The sequence below is a fragment of the Callithrix jacchus genome, chromosome X (assembly GCF_049354715.1).
Source record: "Callithrix jacchus isolate 240 chromosome X, calJac240_pri, whole genome shotgun sequence".
NCBI lineage: Eukaryota > Metazoa > Chordata > Mammalia > Primates > Cebidae > Callithrix > Callithrix jacchus.
This window is the reverse complement of record NC_133524.1, coordinates 120,918,078-120,932,240: the sequence shown is the minus strand read 5'-3', so window position 1 is coordinate 120,932,240 and position 14,163 is coordinate 120,918,078. Positions and strand designations below refer to the sequence as shown.

Sequence of the window (14,163 nt, the reverse complement as noted above, 5' to 3'; positions counted from 1 at the left end):
AGACTCACATCTGGCCAAGCCCTGCAGATGTTAGCCGCTGGAGAGTGTCTCCATGCGAAGCGCCCCAAGTCCCGAGCATGCCCAGTCGGAGTCCTAAGGCTGCCGACACTAGTTTCTGGGAGTGTAGATTCCGCTTGTCCGCTTTTTCCAGGAAGCCGAGGAGGGTGGGGAGGGAGGGATCTAGGGCTTGGGGCAGCGCGCTAGGTTCGCCAGAGTACGTGCCCCGTGCCAGGCTGGGTGAGGGGCGGAGTCGTTTAGGGAGCCCATGAACCCATGCGACTAGGCAGGGCAGGATCCCTTAGCGCTCCCCTCGTCCCCCAACCACCTTCAGGTGGACTTTGTTACTGCTGATCTGATGCGCCGCCAATAGGCGGCAAGTGGCCGGCCGGCCTTGGAGCTCTGGGGTCACACTGTCAGCTGGAGGCAATCGGCGCTGCATTCTCACCGACCGACACACCAGAGCTTGTGGGTCGCTTACTCACCACATTCACGGGCTTTTGGCTTTTCTGGAAGGCAGGGGAGAGGAGAATAAAAGAAGGAAACCAAACAATTTCTCTCCCTCCTCCCCGTTTTTTTTTTTTTTTTTTTGCCAAAGTTACTGGCGAAAGACTTCGCAGTCTAAGTCAGTCCTGAGGCTTTGCACATAGAAGCAGTGATTGTGCTCCTGTGTGTGCGTGTGTGCGCCCGCGTGTGTATGCATGCGGATGTTTGTATGTCAAGACCCAGGAAACACTGTCCCAGGCTGATCCTGGGGTTGACAAATACTCATCAGAACCCCTCTACCCCACCCTCACCATCAGGAAAAAGTGATTTAAAAAACTGGTCATGTGAGTCCCTTAGCCAGGAATCTACCCACTGTGGTAGGAAATCTAAATTTTTTTGATCCACATTTCCTTCCTCTGCTCCCATATCCAGCTTTCTCCTTCCCCTCTCCACACTATAACGCCCAGATCTTTCTCATTTCGATTTCCCTTCCTCTGCCCGATACCTGCTCCTTAAGCACTACTCCTCCTTCTCCTCCTCCTCCTCCCGCCACCTCTCCCCACCTCCCTTCTCAGCTGCGGCTAAAACCTGGAGTCTTGGGGAAAAGGAGAAAAAAAAAAAAAAAAAACTCGGCTGTGAAGCTGTCAAACCGGGCATGCTCAGTAGACAGGGCAGGTTTTTTGGTCTCGAGTAGCGGAGAAACATTTTTTGCACCACCGCGACCAGCCTTAGAGCGCGGCGGCGGCGGCCACGGCAACATCAGCCCAGCCATCAGCGGTGCAGACGCCCAGCACCCGGGAGCGCGGCGAGCTTCGGCTCAGCCCGGAGTTCACCTCCGAGTGCCCCGGGGGCTGAGCTCACCCCTTCTGCTCTCACACACGAACACTCACACACACGCACCACACACACACGTATACACACTGTCTCGCACACACATACGATCCCTGGCGCAAGCACCCTTCTGGCAGCGGTCGTCCGCTGGTGCAATAGTAGCCAGGTTCGGTTCCTGCCTCCGGCGGCCGCCGGTTTAAAGCACCGCCGCCAGCAGCCGGAGGAGAGCAATGCGGGGGCCCGAGCGGCAGCTCGAACAGTAATGTGGATTTACAGTCGTTTTCCGCAGGAATCGGCCGAGACGCCCTAAGTCCCGGGCACTGACAGCGCCCAGCGGAGCTGAGCACCTGGCGAGGGGGCGGGGGAACCGCACCTGGGGACGCAGCCGAAACTTGCGCTTGGAATAGGTAGGTGCGTTTCTCCTGGCTCCCACTTCATTCCTTCTCGCTCCCGCCCGCCACCCTCAGCCCTCTACCCCAAGGACCACAGGCGAACTTCGCCCGGAGGCTGCAGGCGGCGGGTGGCGGCTCCTGGCTGTGAGCGGCGGGTTGAGTCCGCTCTGGGACTCCTGCCCGAGGTGGCAGAGCCTCCGCATCTTTCTTCTCCAGGTCTCCGCCGGCCCTGGGGCTCTGGACCATCTGGGGCAGAAGGGAGGTCGGCCTTTTTCGCAGTTCAAGCTCCAGCCGGCCCTGGGGACGCTGCCCTTCGAGGGCTCGCTGGGCTTCCCAGGAGGCACTTTTGCCAACCAACTCCTTCAGTTCTGAGAGGGAGCCCCCTCGCCTTGGCTCTCGCGCAGAGCCCAGGCACTCTAACAAGTGGACCTGGGTGCTTGGGGTGAGGGTGGGAGGCTCTGTCTAAAAAGAAAGGGGCGCTTCTCTGGAATCCCTCCAACCCGGGAGCGTTCGCCCAGAGCTCTGCCACTGGGATCCAGGTCCTGCCGTCTCCCTAGAGAAGATGTCCAAGGGCTAGGACGCACTTCAGTACCTGTTTGCTTGTGCATTTCTATTTGAACCTCACTCAGGGAGCCCGGGTTCCCGAGGGAACTACAGGACCTCCTTCTAACCTACGCCGCCGTCGAGGACCCCACCCGATGCTTCCTCCCTATACCTTTGTCAATCTTTGTCAAAAGAGACTATCATTATAGCCCAGGCAGTGCTCCGGGAGCCGTCGGTGTTGACTTTAACCATGCGCTCCAATGCGCGGGTTTGTGTGTTTCCGCATTTCATCCTTCATCCGGAGACGTGGTCCCTGAGATTCAGCAGTGGCCGGCACATCTGCCGAGCGCCAAGCACCCGCTAGGCATGCTTGGGGAAATGTAACCGCACTTTCTTCCACTTCATAACGGGAGGGTTGCCAATTTAGTTTCAGGATGCTTTGCCTAGAGGCGGAGAAGGGGAGATTGTTAGCGCTACTTGGTGAGTGGATGTGTTTGCAGTCAGGAGTGTATTTAAACATTTCAGTGAACTCGATGCAGTCGGTTGTTTACAATTGCGGAGACAAACGATCTCACTCCACTAGTAGATGTCTCCATGTCTGTGTCGCTACTGGGAGAGTAGGGGCGGGAGCGGGGGCTGGTTTGCAGCTCGTACTCGCTGTCAGCAGCTTGGGGTTGAGTAGATCTGCATCACTGCTACTGGCGATATGCTAATAGGGGTAGAAAACCTCTACATCTCCAATATGAAACAATTGGACAGTAAACGTCCTGAACTTTACAGGTTATTTCCTGGGATGCCAATCTGGAGGTGTATTTGAGGTGGCCCAAAAAACACAAAGAGAAGTTCTCAGTGCCACAGAAAGAAATTAGTAGCCATTTGGTTTTAGAGACAAAAAGGAAACGAAACATCCCAGTGGACTCTAATAGGTACTGTTAGATTAGCGTTTAATTGATTGCGTTTGTGATAAGTATCATAGGCAGCTTCCTTCAATTTTAGACTCTTGTTCTATGATTATAATTAACAAACCAGGTAACAATGTACTGTGAGAATCAATTGCTACTCTTAACGTGTTTGAGGAGAACATTGCAAATGTCTGCTCTGTTATAATTTTTGGCTGAAATATCCCCGTTCATCTTCCTAGTCCGAAGTCTTCTGATCTAGAGCAGTGGATACTCCAGTGTTACCAAGAAAGGGTACAGTCTAAGAGGGAAAGGCTTAACAAATAAAATTAATGAAAAGACGATCCACACCTTTAACTTCTGCTCCATGATTACCCAGCATCTGCTTGCTTGCTCATTCCCGCCCCTTGCTTTTCATATCGGCAATGTGGGGGAAAATGAATTTTCATAAGTCATAGTAAGACCCTCAAAGTAAATAACTGGAGAAATAGAATCCCAATTATGCCGTTTTTGTTCAAGTTCATAAGACTATTTTGTGATGCATTAAATAATTTGCTATTACAAAGTTGGGGTTTTTAAGGGTAGTTAAAAGCTTTCAGGTATGCCAAAATAATGTTGAAAACTTTTCATGATTAAAGAAAGTCACAGTAGGCATTTAAAAAGGGATCAGGTAATTTCTAAAATAAATCCATGCTCTAAATGTTATTTAAAAGTTTTCAGGTTGTTCCCCAGAATGTTTCTGAAAACAGGTGTTTCTGTAAAACAACTTTGTGAAGAAATGTTAACATTTTCATAATAAAACTAGCAGAGTCCAGTCCTGAGAACAATGTCAGATATATATAGTACAAAAAAATATTTTTGAATACCTGAAGTAGTATTTTCCATTAGGTTTAGGTCCCAATTATGAATTAGGAATAGTCATTTCATTTGACAAAATATACAGTGAGGCTAAAGGAAAGAATGTTTTGTAGAATCATTGTTCTTCTAAAGGTGATTGAGATTTCAAATATTCAAACATATAGGTGTATTAAAATAAAATTATATTATACATAACTATCATCCCATTCAAAGGCCTAATTCAGTCTGAATACCCTAGAAGTCTTAGTGTTTCAGTTTAGCTATTATATGTGTAAGTAATACCGATGTAATCACTTTCCCTCATAGTCATTGAACCTTTCTGATACCTTTACTACAAAGATTCTTGTGGAAGTAGAACAGTCTAGCATTCAAGTTTATTCTGTACAATATTACCTTAAATTGTCAAACTGCAAAACATTCCTGATAAATTGTTCCTGAAAACAGAAAATTAGTGGAAATTTATTTTCCATGACAGCCATAAAAACTTCAAAGTGGTAAGAAATTTTAGCGTTAATTAACAAAACAAAAAAATTTCACATTCTATGTTAGAGATAGGCATTTAGAATTCATATAATTTTTCCTTGAAGATTGCTTTTCCTAAGTCAGTCAGTTTCAGATTTAAGTACAATTATCAAGTACTTGGTATAGATTATGGTTAATAAGTTCCCTAAAGTTTCCCAAACAAGTTAATTATTATGATTTATGCATTTATTTATTTACTTGCTTATAAATGACCAGAGGTCAAAAGAAGACCAGTACTTTGAATACCTGACTCAGTGATTTTTTTTTTATGAAAACAAATTTTCTTATAGTACTCATATTTTTTCTCTCTCATACGCACGCACATACACATGGAAGCAATTGCTTGTGATTGCCTGGCATCAGATATAAAATATGTATCATAGCTTTATTAAAATTATATATATTTCTTAAATTGCTGTGGATTTTAACCTCAAAAGTAATAATCCATGCGTACTTAAAAATCTTCCCATCACTTAACATGTAAAAGAAAGGTTTAAACTGGATTCCTAGTATGACTACAGGCAGGTAAAATATATTATAAGATACAGAATTTAGCACTTCTGACCAACAGCATATACCCACGACTGGAAGTATAACTGCTGATTATAAAAATTAAAAGGAATCAAATTTCAGAAATGCTCTCATATACTACAATTGCTTTAAATCATCTGCAGATTCTGAGTATTAGATTAAATCACTATTTTGAATGGAGATTACTATTATTTTTCCTTCCCCTAAAAGGTAAAATATTCTGAATCCTTTCTTAATGTATTATTTTTATTTCTGTTTTACGTTGATTTTTTTTAGAACAGAGGAAAGTAAATACCAAATAGAAACAGCTAGAACCATGCTTAGTTGGTGCAGGTGAATGCTATAAAAGGCTTCACACGGCTTTTGATTATTCTTAACAACCTTGATGGCCAACCATAGGTGTCTGTTCAGTATTCGGTGCTCTGTTATGGCAATTTATATAATGTATAGAGATTTTCTAGTTTGCTAGAAGTGCTGTGGAACGATTTAGCAAGACCAGCGAAATTGCTTACGTTTGGAACCATGAAAAATAGGGCCGAGGATACTGGAATATGATGGCATAGACTGAAAATTATTATATAACAGTATTTATATCAATTGCACTGCTAACATTTCTGTATACAAATTAAGCTAATTTTAATTTGAGAAGTAAATATTTTTACAGGTGATGTGGATCCCTAATACTGTAAAATAGTAACATAGAGTCTAATAAAGGAAGTCTATTAGATTCTTATGTAACTTCAGGACCCATTTCAAGGCCCGGAAGTATAATCTTGGATAATTTACAATTTAAAAAATTATTCTAAATTGTACTTCCTGTCTGAGCCTCCACATTAGGTAAACAATAGCATATGGTAAAACATGCATATATGCCAACTAACCACTACCTCTTGGATGATGTTTTTAATGTGATGTAATGAATCTGAATTATTGGATTTTCCACACACCCCCATTCTAAGAGTTGAGAAGTTAATTGGAAAATGGACACAAGAAAATGTGTTAGAAATCTCTTTTCACATGGGTGGATCATCTCCTGTGAAGCTCATACTTGGAGTTTATGTTTATGATAGATATGTGCCAAGGTTAATATTTTTTTCTCTGGGTACTTAAGACAAATTTTTATGACATATCTAGGTGACACCCAAATATGTGAGTACACCATTCTGTCAACCATCCAGCTGTTTGGGGTGACAAATATCTGGTTGACAAAATTTTTTACTTAGTTTCTGGGTGTTTTGGAGTCACTTAATAGGCCGATGACCCTTAATATCCATGTCAAAAGAGAAAGAAATAATAAAATAAAGCAGTTTAAAATACATGTAAAATATCTTAAACACTCTTGGGTTACTATAAATGCCCAATGAATTAAAAGTCATCGTGAATCTACAGCCTTCTATAAAACGTATAAGGAGATGTTGCTTTTATTCTCCAGCAATTACAGGAACACACTGACCTTTACAACAAGCCAGGAAATTAAAGACTTTAAGTTAAATTCTACACTCTACTCCCCCTGCACTGCCCCCACCCCTGCCCCCTGCACTGATTCATTAGTTTAAAGAAATTGACTTAAGGGGCGTGATACATTGGCTTCTTAAAATTTCCTGTACCTCATTTTGCACTGATTCTGCTACTGCCATGGAAACTAGATGGGACAGACAGCTGGGAGTCACTAATTCAGAATGGGAATCTGCTTGTTAATTTAATTTCATGCCAGCCTGTTGGTCCCTGAAAGTAACTGTAAAAGGCTGGGGAATTGAATTTGCTAGAAATAAATGATTAAGCTGAATGAAAAATCAGTGCCATCTCTGTCATTTTCCTGAAGATCTTACTACAACCCTCTTTGTCCCTATGCAAGCAATTTTTAAAAAATCACAGAAAGAGAAGCTTGATTTGTGCATTCCTATTGGTATGTATGTATTTTATGGAACTTTTTTTTCTAATAGAACATTTGCAGCTGTAAAATTGTTTTATAATACTATTACTATGTTCTTTTATGATTTTGTAGACTTTGAAGAAGCGTAGTTAGTGATAATAGTAAAGCTTAATATAAATGATGCTTGAATTTTCCAGTAGGATTGGTTACTTTTCCTTTTCAAATAAAAAAAAGTCTTATTAAAATATCTATGCTCAATTTTTATTACAGAGACCAAATGTATTTGAATACATATATTTGAAATTTGCAAAACAGTCATTTTACCATTGACCAGAAAGCATAGTGATTGTTTTAATTTTAATCGACTAAGTTGTAAATTAATAAGTAGTCAACAATGAGGAAATTGCCTTTTAATGTTTCTCATATTCTGCTGTAATGTTTTTGTGGCTGATTATGACTTATGAAATTAAATTTTGGAATCACAATCGCTATAATGAACTGAATTGCAATCCCTGTCAAGTCCTTTGCAACAGCAGCTAAGGTCCTGAGAAACTAGTATTATTTTTCTGTCAACTTGTAGCTGTAAACAAATTTCTATACTATGGCTGAGAGAAGATCTTTGATAATGAAACAAAGAATGGAAAGATAGATAGATGTAAAGGTCAGAAGTATTTTCCTGTTTTAAAGTGAATAAAATTTCAAAATATATTCAAAGTAGAATTATTAATGATAGAATGAAATAGTTACTCAAAAGTTTAGGAAAAATAATATCCACATTTTTACAGTTTAGGGAAAACTGAAAATATCAGTATTCAGTTTCTGGGTGTTGAATTACATGTATTTTTTTGATTGGTTTATTTTTGTTATTTAAACTACATATGTGTGATATTAAAATCTGACTAAAACTTTAAAAAATGGGACAATCATCACGGAAAACATATAGAATTCATAATATCTGTATCTTCTGTGTCATGTCGATTTCCTCTAACCTCTCAGCAGATGCTTGCATTTGGATGAACAATGGAAAAAGTCATTCATTCATCTGAATGGTTCCAGTTTCCACTGTTTATTCAAATGCTAGTTTTTAATGGTGCTATAGACTCAGTTTAGCTTTTGAAATAACCATATATTTATTTTTCAATAATTTTTCTACTTAGATGAAAGGTATAAATATTTAGAATGCTAATGCAATTTATACATATATATGTAACTTTAAGTAGAATTTCTATATGGTTATATTAAAGAAAATCCATTTTCATTTTAATGTTTTAATGTTTGGAATCAATTTTGTGTTTTCAGTTGCCTGTATGAATGATGGTTTTTAACCAGCTAAAATAAAAGTACATGGCTATCAGTTTGCATAGTTCAGGGAAAATCTGATCACTGGCTAAGGTCAAAGAGAAAATTTCCCAGTTGCATGGTTTTGCATAATTGGTGGATTCTAAGTGTGTATATTACCTCTAATGTCTCTATCTGGTTTAGACACCTGTCAAAGAGAAGGTGCCAGATTAGATAGACAATTGGTTTTATTAGATATTGGAATTCCTATGTCCCAGCTGCATACAGACATTTTAAGAAAACTCTTCAGTTGTTCAGAGAAATTAGAAAAAGATACTGCAGATGGCTTATCTCAATAATCCAGGTTTTTTCAGGTACGTTTAAAATTAAATGTCCTAAGAGATGATTAATTCAGGAAGGTTATTGATAATGAACTCATCTTATGCTACACATCCTCTGCACCTATGATGATACCTTATTAAAGGTGTTTCAATCTTGCTAATTACCACCTGTGTTTAAATATAGAGTGTATAAATACACTATAAGTACACAGTGGCTGAAAGCCTTCTAAACCTAAAATTTTGGTCCTGTTTTTAGCTTACTCAATTCCTATCAACAAAATGTTTGTGATCAACATTTTGAATTTATACTCTGTGCCTTACCCCCCTCCTGCCTTTAACATTAATGATTTTCTTTTTTAAAGCTGCTCTGCTTAATTGCAAGCATTTGAGTGATATTGATGTGTGATCTACTGCTCTATTAACTAGCCCAAAAATGTGTTTGTGTTTATGTGTGTGGAGCTGATATTTTTTTTAAATGAATATTTATGAAAACATACACACATTTTGGATAAGGATTTCATAAGCATCATTTATAGACACCTATAAGTACACCACTTATTTGCTTATTCTATACTTCAAATGAATATGTTTTTTGTGACTGTGACTCATAAGCTTAAAGCTTTAAGCAATGTAGGAAAGCGTTTTCAGAATTGTAAAGCAAATCAAAAAAAGAAACTTTTTGGGGGAAGATAGTATTAATTTCACTAATGAGATTTAGTAACCACTAAGGGAGAAGAACTGTGCAGTTGCTTAGCCAATTTATACTTATTGCTGCGACTTGAGAATATTCTTACATTTTAAATTATCAATAAAATCACTCTAATTCTTTCCTTCTGCTTCCCTCCCTCCCTCCCTCCCTCCCTCCCTCCCTCCCTCCCTCCCTCCCTTCCTTCCTTCCTTCCTTCCTTCCTTCCCTTTTCTTCCTTCCTTCTTTCCTTTTTTTCTTTCTCTTTTTCAACTACTTTTAAGGGTTGAGTTGGTATAGTGTTAAGAAAGGAAATTGGCTTTAGGATACTCACTAAAATATTGGGAGTAATTATTCTTTCTATTCTTTTTCTGATTCTGGCCAATTCTTTATATATGGTTCAGGTAATTATAAGCATAATATATTATTATTTATATTGTTTTCAGTTCATACCTTCTTTCAGTTATCTTGAGTAGGGGCTATAATGACATACTGATTTACTGGGTTGGTATTCTTTATTATAGATTTACTCTGTTTATGTATTCCTAAGCTACTAGGATATTTGTGATTTATTGTTCATGTTTTGTCTAATAAAATCTCAACACTTAGCTGTGACACCATTTATTTTTGGCTTGGAATTCATGAAGTGTCAACACGAGGATGCTACATTTTCTTCATTGTTTTGTTCTTTTCCCTGTTTGAGATACTGCTTTGATGAAACATTGGACAACTTGTGAAAGTGAGGTAATTTGAATGTAAACAATTAGAATTCAGAGCAAGGGAAATATTTTAACCAGTAATTTAACAGGGAAGAGAGAAAAATTTAACAATATATTTCTGTAAAACATGGCATAAAGCACCCTTAAGAAATGTAAAACAGCAATAGATATACTGAGAGAACATTGGTCCCAGATATTTAGTAAAATAGGTGGGACTACTTTATTGTTAAAAAAGACAGGGAAAAGCATAACATTTACACTGATAATCTGTGACAATGGGTCTTAAAGTCTCCTGTTTCCACAGAGGCACTCCAAGTCTCGTACTGGTCGCTCCTTTTATTAACGACATCAGTATTACATAGTTTTGGTTATACATCATAGAATAATTTTCATGAAGGAAAGTTTTCATTTGCTCATTCTTCCATCATTCGTTTTCTAATTTGTCAAATCTTCATTGCTTCTTAAAGAGTGCTTACCTGGTGCTACAGAGACATTAAAACACTCTTCTTAAAGAGTGTTTACCTGGTGCTACAGAGACATTAAAAAAAACATCTTTGGGAGACAGATATATAAGCATACTCTGATTATTTAACAAATGCTGTAGTAGAGGAATACTTAGAATACTCTAGAAATTCAAAGATTGCATTTTATAAATAATAGGTTATTTTAATTGATTCTTAAATAGTGTCTAGGATTTTTTTAAATTAGATAATATGGAGAACCACATTCCACATGGCCTCAAGACTGTGAACGTGCACAAGGTTTAATTAGCAATGAAGAATACCAATCTAGGACCAGAGAGTGCAATTTTATTTCCTATGCAGGCCTGGGGAACAGAGGTCAGGGATAACATCTTATTTTATTTCCATTTATGTGCCTCACTTACAGAAGAGACTTAGTACATGTTTGTTGAGTGAATGAATGGGATGGGTTGGTATTTTGCTACATGGAGATAATCCTAGAAAATGGTGTTTTTCCTGAAGTTTATCCAAAATTATGCAGTGTGTTATATTGTAAAAGAGTCAACTGAATGAGATAAGGGGATTTAAATTGAGGGCAAGGTGAATCAACCTTGTTTTAGAAAGGTATCACCAGTATGGAGGAAGGATTGAAGTAGATTAAGAGTATAGTAGCAGTAAGACCAATAGAGAGGCTGTCCTGCAACTGTGACCAATGATGAGGATATGAACCAAGGTAGTGACAGTAAGAATGGAGAGGAATGGACAAATTTGAGAACCACTCATATGGTAGAATCAATGAGTTTTGGAAACTGACTAAACTTAGGGTGTGAGGAAGAAGGAGGGAGTGACTCTGAAGCTTTTGGCTTGGGAAACTAGGTAATGCCATTAAGCATTATAGGGAACACAGAAGAAAAAGTTAGTTTTAGGGGATAATGAGTTCAGGTTTGAACTTATTCAACATGAGACATTACCGAGAAATCCAGATGGAGGATTGTGCTAGATGGAAATTACACATCTGGGCTGGGTGCAGTGGCTCATGCCTATAAGCCTAGCAGTTTTGGAGGCCAAGGAAGGGGGATTGCTTGAGCCCAGGAGTTCGAGACCAGCTTGGGCAACATAGTGAGGCCCAATCTCTATTTTTTAAAAAGTTAGCTAGGCATGGTGGTGCATGTCTTTAGTCTCAGCTACTCAGCATTCTGTGGTGGGAGTATTGCTTGACTTGCCTAGGATGTTGAGACTGCAGGTGAACCATGATTGTACCACTGCACTCCAGTCTAGGTTACAGAGCAAGAGTTTGTTTAAAAGAAATACAGATCTGAAGATAAAGTCTGGAATTAGAGGTTTGGGTGCAACCAATCAACACAGTAGTTGAAATCATAGGGACAGGTAGGTGAACTTGACCTTAGCCAGAGAGTATATACAGTCACCCTTTGGTATCTCAAGGGACTGGATTACAGGAGTCCCCACCAAGATACCAAAACCCACAGATAGTCAAGTTTATGATATAAAATGGTATGGTATTTGCATATGACCTAAGTATATCCTCCGGTATACTTTAAGTCATGTCTAGATTACTGATAATACCTAACACACCAGATGCAATGGTGTACATACCTATAGTCCAAACTACTTGGGAGGCTGAGGCAGGAGGATCCTTCGATCCTATGAGTTTGAGTCCAGCATGGGCAACATAGAATGACCCCATCTCTAAACAAATAACCTAGTATAATACCTATACATCACTTTATTCACATGGATTCAACAAAGTACTTGCTGTGCAGCAAATTCAAGTTTTGTTTTGGGAACTTTGTGGAATTTTTTTTAGTAACTTTGATTCACGTTTGATTACACCTACAGATGGTGGAACTCATGGAGACACAAGGTTGACTGTTTAAAGTAAAAAGAGAAGCAAAGATGAAATCTTGAGAAACACTGCACTTAAGAGTTTAGTGAAATAAGGGGAGCCTTAAAGAGAGAGGAAATTAGAATATGATCAGAAAGGTGCAAGGCAAACAAGATAACAATAAAATAGAAGCTAAGGGAGGAAAGAATTTTATACATCCTATTTGGGCAAAGATACAGAAAGATAATTCACAAAAGAGGAAATAGAAATGAGAGATGGAAAAAAATAAATAACTGAAAAAATCTTCAACCTTCAACAATCAACATAAGTGCTATTCAATGAATATAAAGTTTCTCTTATGCAGGGCTAATAAGTTCTAGAGATCTTCTGTACAATGTAGTACCTTAAATGGCAATACTGTATTGTACACTTACAATCTTAAGGAGGTATATCTCATGTTAAATGTTCTTACCAAAATAAAGTACATGTATACATACAAATTAGAAACAATAAATACCTGTTTATTTTTAAAATTTAGATAATGCTCAGTGCAATTGTTCAAGTCCCAAATGTTAGAGTCATTTGTAATTTCTGTTTTTTAACATCCAACACCAAACCAATTAACAAATGTTGACTCTGCCTTCCAACTATATACTTTATCTGTATAATTTCCTTCTCATTTATTACTAATACCCTAGGACAAACCACCATCATTTCTTACTTGGACTGCTGAAACAGGCTTCTAGTTGATATCCCTAGATCCGTCTTTGTTCCCATGTAGTTTTTCACACAACAACGAGGATGATCATTTTAAAACTGAAACAACATCTTATAATTTGCCTGCTCTCCAGCCTCCAAAAGCTGACTTCTCATCATACTTTAAAAAATTTTTAAATCTTTACAGTGGCCTACAAGGCTTTAAATAATTTGGTCACTGACTCTTTATTGGACTTCATGTCTTACTAGTTCCCCCCTCAAACATTGCTCATAACATTCTACTCATACTGCCCTTTGATTTGTTCTTTAAACATGCCATGCATTCTTTTTTCCCTCAAGGCTTTGTGCCTGCTTTTTTCTCTGTCTGAAATGATTTTTCTCCAAGACTTCTGCAGATTTTGCTTCTGTTTTAAAATAAAGAACAGAAGTTTATTTTCTCACAGTTCTGGAGGCTGGGAAGTCCAAGGTGAAAGCACTGATATTCACTGCTGGTAGGGGTTGCTCCTTCTGCTTCCAAGATGGTGCCTTGTAGCTGTGTCCTCCAGAGGGAAGTACCCTGTGTCCTCACATGGTGGAAGTTAAAAGGGCCAAAAAAAAAAAAAATGCCTAGCTCCTTCCCTGGATCTCTTTTATAAGGTACCAACCCATTCCTGAGGGTAGAGCCCTCATGTCTTAATCACTTCCCAAAATGTCCCGCCTTCTAATACTGTTGCATCCAGCATTAAGTTTAAACAAGAATATTGGTGGGGACATAAACGATCAAACAACAGCAGTATATGATAGATCCTTTTTGACCCTTTCAGGCTCACACCACCATAATAATGTCACCAAACAAGGAGGATGGAACATTCTAGCATTACTAACATATGGAATGCTTCCTAGCCAAAGCAGTGTCCTAAGGACTTTATATGTATTAACCCACTTAATTTTCATTCAGACCTCTACAGGTTTACTTCCTCACTTCATTCAGATCTTTGATCAAATATTCTTTCATCATAGTGGCCTCCTCTGACCATCCTATATGATGAGCTTTATTGTCCTTCATGTTCTATGCCTTTATTAGCTTCTATTTTTCTTTATATTACTCATCATTACCTGGTATCATACTATATTTTTATCTTATCCACTCTTCTAGAATATTAGCTCCTTGAGGGCATGAACTTTGTTTTTTTTTGTTTTTTTTGTTT

At 38.9% G+C, this 14,163-nt stretch overlaps 1 protein-coding gene across 3 annotated transcripts in view; it reads left to right on the top strand.

Annotated features, from left to right (window-relative positions):
* The first annotated feature begins 1,213 nt into the window (after window positions 1-1,213).
* The window catches only part of TENM1 (teneurin transmembrane protein 1), an 801,721-nt gene continuing 788,771 nt past the window's right edge, over window positions 1,214-14,163 (top strand). For all 3 annotated transcript variants that reach the window (XM_078363019.1, XM_054251187.2, XM_054251185.2), the window contains exon 1: window positions 1,214-1,721. The gene's annotated coding sequence lies outside the window, so the exon portion shown is untranslated. The remainder of the gene's footprint in view (window positions 1,722-14,163) is intronic.